Source organism: Aquarana catesbeiana, linkage group LG05 (assembly GCF_042186555.1).
Source record: "Aquarana catesbeiana isolate 2022-GZ linkage group LG05, ASM4218655v1, whole genome shotgun sequence".
NCBI lineage: Eukaryota > Metazoa > Chordata > Amphibia > Anura > Ranidae > Aquarana > Aquarana catesbeiana.
The window spans coordinates 540,757,192-540,763,745 of NC_133328.1; positions in this window are offsets into that span (position 1 = coordinate 540,757,192).

The window sequence follows — 6,554 nt, forward strand, 5'->3', positions numbered from 1 at the left end:
ATGGAGATTATAAAACCCTCTTAGGCTTTATTTGGGGGTGGCAAAAATGCACAGTTGAGCCACGTTTTTGCCACCCGCCAACAGCCCCCCCCCCCCCCCCAGCAGGATGGGGGTATTTACATGCCGTGGTCGCGATGGTTTGCTTCACATCTGCAGCAAAGTTTACCTGACATGTAGCAAACACGGCAACAAGCCAGTCGAATGCTATCCACTCAAGCAAATGAGGAAGCACCGCAAACACTCCGCAGCCTTGTGCAATCCACAAGATTGCAGGACATTTTTCAACAAAAATAGGATTAAAGCAGGTGGTGAGGAGGTGTCACATCTTTCCTCACCACCAGTCAGTAGCTTTAGAGGAAAGGGAGATTTACGTGCACGTCTAAATCTACATTAATACACTTTATTTCTCAGAAATGTTTACATGCATAGCAGTTTCCATGGACAAAAAATGACCTAATTCTCAGCTAACAAATGTGGAACAAAAGGCCTTCATAAAGGAAAGAAGTCCTAAGATGGAAAAGGTAGTTTGGACTCCAAACCAACACTGGTAGCTTCTCTGCTCCATCATGTCCTCCCTGGACAACATTTTTTTTCCTCCATTTAAATTTAGTTCCTCACCTAACACAACAGTCCCCAGTGGCAACAGTCCAATCTCCCCATCATGCTCATTGCTTCTGGGTGTTTTTTTTAGGGTCTTTGGTAACTGACGTTGGGCTGATGTTAATAGCATCAATTTGACTTCAGTTTTGGTAACTTGCAGCTGGTCTAATTCTTACTTGCATTTGATCTGCTTCAAACTTCAAACAGGCTGTGCAATCCCAAAGACTTGTTAAGTATGCAAAATCCACCTGAAGTGAGCAGAAGCCCATCAATACAAGCCTTTTTCTTTCTCAGTGAGATGCGCTCTACTAACCTCCAAACAGGCTCACCGGGTGTTACCTTAACTCTACAGGGTAGCATTAATGTTAATGCTGCAGTCATTTTTTTGCTATACTGCACCAGAAACCTAACTCATTTTCAATGAAGGGTATCCTGTGCCTGCTGGATGTTTATTATTGTAGAAATCCTCCCTTAGTTGGATCCTCCTCACAGCTCTCAACTTGCTGCATGGGTTAAGAGCAGTCACTGAGGTTGTGAAAGACTCCTGACGCCAGCCCTTCCATTCCTCCCCTCTTTTCATTGAGGAAAACTCCATGTATTGTTTTCACTGAATGTGCAATACGTTCTGCGAGTGGGGGGAATCCTGACATTCATCCACCTCTCCCACTTTAACAGATTGGGGTGGATTTACTAAAGACAAATAGAATGTGCACTTTACAAAGTGCAGTTGCACTCTGCAAGAGCAGTTGCTTCAGAGTTTAGTAAACCGGGTAAAGACTCACTTTGGAAAGAATACCCTATCACATGCAAGGGAAAATAAAAACTGCATTTTTGCTTGCACGTGATTGGATGATGGAAGTCAGCAGAGCTTCTGCTCATTTACTAAGCTCTGGACCAATTTCTCTTGCAGATTGCAACTGCACTTTGCAAAGTTCACAGTCCATTTGCCTTTCATAAATCAACCCCATTGTGTTGCATTCTGTGAAAACAATATACAAAGTTTTCTTAATTGAGGAGGGTGGAGGAAGGGGATGGTAAGTGTCGGGAGACTTTCACAGCGGCAGCAGCTACTCTTTTTTTTGTAATTCCTTTAATTATTTTTTAAAGGGTCAGGTAAAATAAAAACATTGACCATACAGTATACATATAGTCAAAGCATCAATAATCTTGGGTGTAAAGGACAGACAATGATTGGCAGAATAGTAATCAGAGAAAACAAAAAAAAAAAAAGCCAACACAACAGTCCAATACCAAAACATAACCATGGACAGTCATGTAGCCTTGCAGATAATGAAACCAGTATTAACATTTAGCTAAGAGGTAGCAAACGCTGCAGTATCGAATCAAGCAACATATGTTAAGAATATAGTAAAAAATGGAGTGATGTTGCCAATAACCGGGATTGAATAGGGTGGGTGGACACCGGCCAAAAACCACAGAAGGGGATAGTAGATTAGCAGGTACGGGACCGGTTGTAAATTGAAAGGGTGGACATAGGGTGGGGACGAATAGGGAGTACAAATGGAAGTGCTTTAAGTAGACAGAATGTGAGTATATAGCAAAATAAGCAAGGAAGGGGGCGAGGAGAAGAGAGGGAGGAGGGAAAGGAGGGACGAGGGAGGTAGGAAGGGCCAAGGTCACACAAGGTCACTCCTCTCCTGGGTAAGGACAGCGTGGACAGGGGCTCACAAAGAGCTCAGCTCATTGAGGTAGGTATCGGTATACACAAGGTAGTTACAGGGTCTCCAAGTTTCAGTGAACAACTCTTCCTTATTGTACAAGTGTGGCTGTAAGGTCTTTCATATCCTGGGGGTTGTTAACTTTCGCAAACTAGAGAGATTTTGTAGGAGGTTCAGCATCTCTCCAGCAAAGCAGAATGCAGACCTTAGCAGCATTTAGGAGTTGTATAGTGAGAGAGGTTTTGTGTTTTTTAACAGGCCTCTCTGTCAAATGCAACAGGCAGGCCGCAAGGTTGTCATGCAGGTCAACAGCGATAAGTTGTTTAATGACAGAAGTTACATAGCAGCAGCTACTCTTAACCCATGCAGCGCAACCCATTCATAGTTGCAAAGAGGCTCCACATCAACAAAGGAAGGCTTTCTATAAAAAGACACAGGCAGCAGGATGAAAAACACCCTTCATTAGAGGCAAGTTATATCCCTTGTGTAGTATACCTAGAAAAATTTACTACATTTTAGCTTTAGGGTAAAATGAAAAGTATCGGTCACTGCAGTACACCTCAACTTGGTAGTCTGTGGAACACAGTAGATCTTTTCTTAGTAGTCATCCAGGTTAGGTGACTGTCTTGCCTAACTTAATTTCTCTGTGCAGTGCTCACTTCGTCCCCTTGCACATAAGCCCTTTTATAGCACCACTGGACACAAGGGACTCACCACTACTCTTGCTTGTAGCTCTCAGGCATCAGGTAACTTGGAAAAATTGTACTATTAGATTTACCAATACCATATAATATGAGGTCAAACCTAAACACTTTCAATTTGTATGCAGTCATAGTTGAAGGTAAAGCTAAAGGAAATTGAATAAGAACATTGTATAATGTATGGCCAGCCATATTTGAACTGTAAAGAACTTCTTTTCAACATAATCTCTCCAGCTATGATTAATTGCTGGTTGGTGCAAACACTGCAATAGAGCATCTCCTTCAAATTGAGACAACTAGGCCCTCCATGTGAGTTCTGTTTGGAGTTCCTCCTCCCCTAACTGCTTCATGATCCTTGGCACCCTATCCTCCAGTCCATTGGTCCTTTCTTGATTCCCAGGGATTTATACATCAACATTTTATATTTTCAGCTCTCACACAAGCTTTTAAAAAAGCATAAGCATTGGTCAAAATTTTTTTATTGAAGACACTTGTTTTTAAATAACAAATGTGCATTGTGAGGCTCATAAATGCTTTGCAACATAAAAGAATGTATTTGCTGTGGCTTTGGAGTTATGAAATGGTGAACCCATGAGACTATAGACTGGCTTCATATCTCTGTGTTGCGTCAAAATGCATGTTTTACTTTGCGTTACTATAACACTAGATAGTGTGTTGTGATACCACTTCAATGCACCTTAAAATGCTTCCCAACGCATATGGGATGCACAAGACTACCACTAGATTGAAAACAAAATCTGTGCCACCAGATTGGATAAAAAAAATCTGTACCACCAGGATAGGAAAAAAAAAAGTCTGTACCACCAGATGGGAAACAAATTCTGTACCACCAGATTGGATAAAAAATTGTACCACCTGATTGGAAAAACAAAATCTGTACCAGCAGATTGGAAAAAAAAAATTCACGGTATTCAGACCCATGTCCCACTCCTTCAGTGTCCCAGGAAAAATCAAGGGAAATTGGCTTTGTCCCAGTGCTCTGTGGGTGACCTGTCAGATCACCGGGACAGCTGCAGCTTCCTGCTGTTAAAACATGGCTGCAGGATCTCCCTCCCGCTAGCAGGTCTCTTCCCTGTGTACAGTGGAGAGGGGAGGGGCCTCTGACCCGGCCAGCTATCAGCTTCTCTCTTCAGTGTACAAGCAGAGCAATTCACTTATGCCGCGTACACACGAGCAGACTTTCTGGCATACTTGGTCCGGCGGACCAGAGTCAGCCGCACAATCCGATCGTTTCTGCTGACTTTTTTTTCCCAAAAGTCCGCCGGACCTAGATTTGAAGCATGTTTCAAATCTTTCCGTCGTAAGTCCGCCGTAATTAGTTCCTGATGGAAAGCCCGTTCGTCTGTATGCTGGTCCGACAGACCAGATACGACGCAAATTTTCCTATTGCGGCGAGCGCGAGGCATACCAGGCCCTTAGGTCTGGTATGGATTTTAAGGGGAACTCCCTACGCCGAAAAAACGGCGTGGGCCCCCCCTAAAATCCATACCAGACCCCGATCCGAGCACGCAGCCCGGCCGGTCAGGAAAGGGGGTGGGGACGAGCGAGCGCCCCCCCTCCTGAACCGTACCAGGCCGCATGCCCTCAACATGGGGGGGTAGGTGCTTTGGGGGAGGGGGCGCCCTGCGGGGCCCCCCCACCACAAAGCACCTTGTCCCCATGTTGATGAGGACAAGGGCCTCTTCCCGACAACCCTGACCGTTGGTTGTCGGGGTCTGCGGGCGGTGGGCTTATCGGAATCCGGGGGCCCCTTATAATAAGAGGGCCCCCAGATCCCAGCCCCCCACCCTATGTGAATGAGTATGGGGTACATGGTACCCCTACCCATTTACCTAGGGAAAAAGTGTCAATAATAAAACACACTACACAGGTTTTTAAAGTAATTTATTAGACAGCTCCGGGGGGGTCTTCTTCCGGCTTCAGGGTCTTCTTCCGACTTCGGGGTTCCCTCCGGTTCCACTTCTCCCGGCGTCCGGTTGATTCTTGGTTGGTTGGCTGCTCTCTCTGGCCTCTTCTCCCGGTGTTCCAGTTCTTCTGCTGGCTCCTCCGCTATCTTAATGCCGCTCTTTTGTTAGCGGGGGCCCGGACTTCTGGCTTCTGGGCTTCTTGGCTTCTTCCGATGTTGACATGAAGATAGCAGAGGAGCCGGCAGAAGAACTGGAACACCGGGAGAAGAGGCCAGAGAGAGCGGAGAAGAACCAACCGGACGCCGGGAGAAGAGGAGACGGAGGGACCCCCGAAGCCGGAAGACGACCCCCCCAGAGCTGTCTAATAAATTACTTTAAAAACCCATGTAGTGTGTTTTAATATTGACACTTTTTCCCTAGGTAAATAGGTAGGGGTACCATGTACCCCATACTCATTCACATAAGGTGGGGGGCCGGGATCTGGGGGCCCTCTTATTATAGGGGGCTCCCGGATTCCGATAAGCCCCCCGCTAGCAGATCCTAACAACCAACGGCCAGGGTTGTCGGGAAGAGGCCCTTGTCCTCATCAACATGGGGACAAGGTGCTTTGTTTTTGGGGGGGCCCCGCAGGGCGCCCCCTCCCCCAAAGCACCCACCCCCCCATGTTGAGGGCATGTGGCCTGGTACGGTTGGGGGGGGGGGCGCTCGCTCGTCCCCACCCCCTTTCCTGACCAGCCGGGCTGTGTACTTGGATCGGGGACTGGTGTGGATTTTAGGGGGGACCCCACGCCGTTTTTTTGGCGTAGGGGGTTCCCCTTAAAATCCATACCAGACCTAAAGGGCCTGGTATGCCCCGCAACAGGGCTTGCAAGGTGTCAATCTCGCCGATAAAAGCGGTGAGATTCACTTCCTTTTCTAGTCCCGTCGTACCCGAGTCACGTTCCAAATGAGCGGACTTGTTCGTGTGTGGGCAAGTCCGTTCATTCTGAAAGTCTGCCATAACTCCGGTGAAAGTCCATCGGAAAGACGGGCAGACCTAGCCTGCCAGAAAGTCCGGTCATGTGTAGGCAAGTCTGTCCGTTCAGAAAGTCCGGCGATAGTCCGCCGTAAAGTCCGGCGGGAAGAACGTCGGACCAAGTCTGCCGGAAAGTCCGCTCGTGTGTACGCGGCATTACACACTAAAGCTGATAGCTGCCCAGGTCAGCTCAAGCCCCTCCCCTCTCCACAGGGAGGAGACCTGCTAGCTGGAGGGAGATCTCACGGGCACCACAGAGCTTCCATCCACCCTCCCCCCTCAATTCTTAGTCAGCTGACAGCTGGGGGAGATGCTGCAGGCACCACAGTTGTATATTGTCCATCAAGATGTGTTACCGGTGCAAAACTCAGATTAAATAACCCATCAATCTAGTTTGCTGCATTCATATAAACCCACCCAAGAAATGGTGGGATGCAATTGTAGTAAAAAGTGGATTGCGCTAACTTCTATGTATAATAACCATTTCTAAAACATAAAATGTGCAAATTGTGCAAAATAGGAAAAATTATATATTAATCCTGTAATAAAGTGCTTTTCTATGCTGGCTATATTAATATAAAAAAAAATAATCTTTTTAAGGCACCACAGTTGCAGGTAATTGGCCATGGGG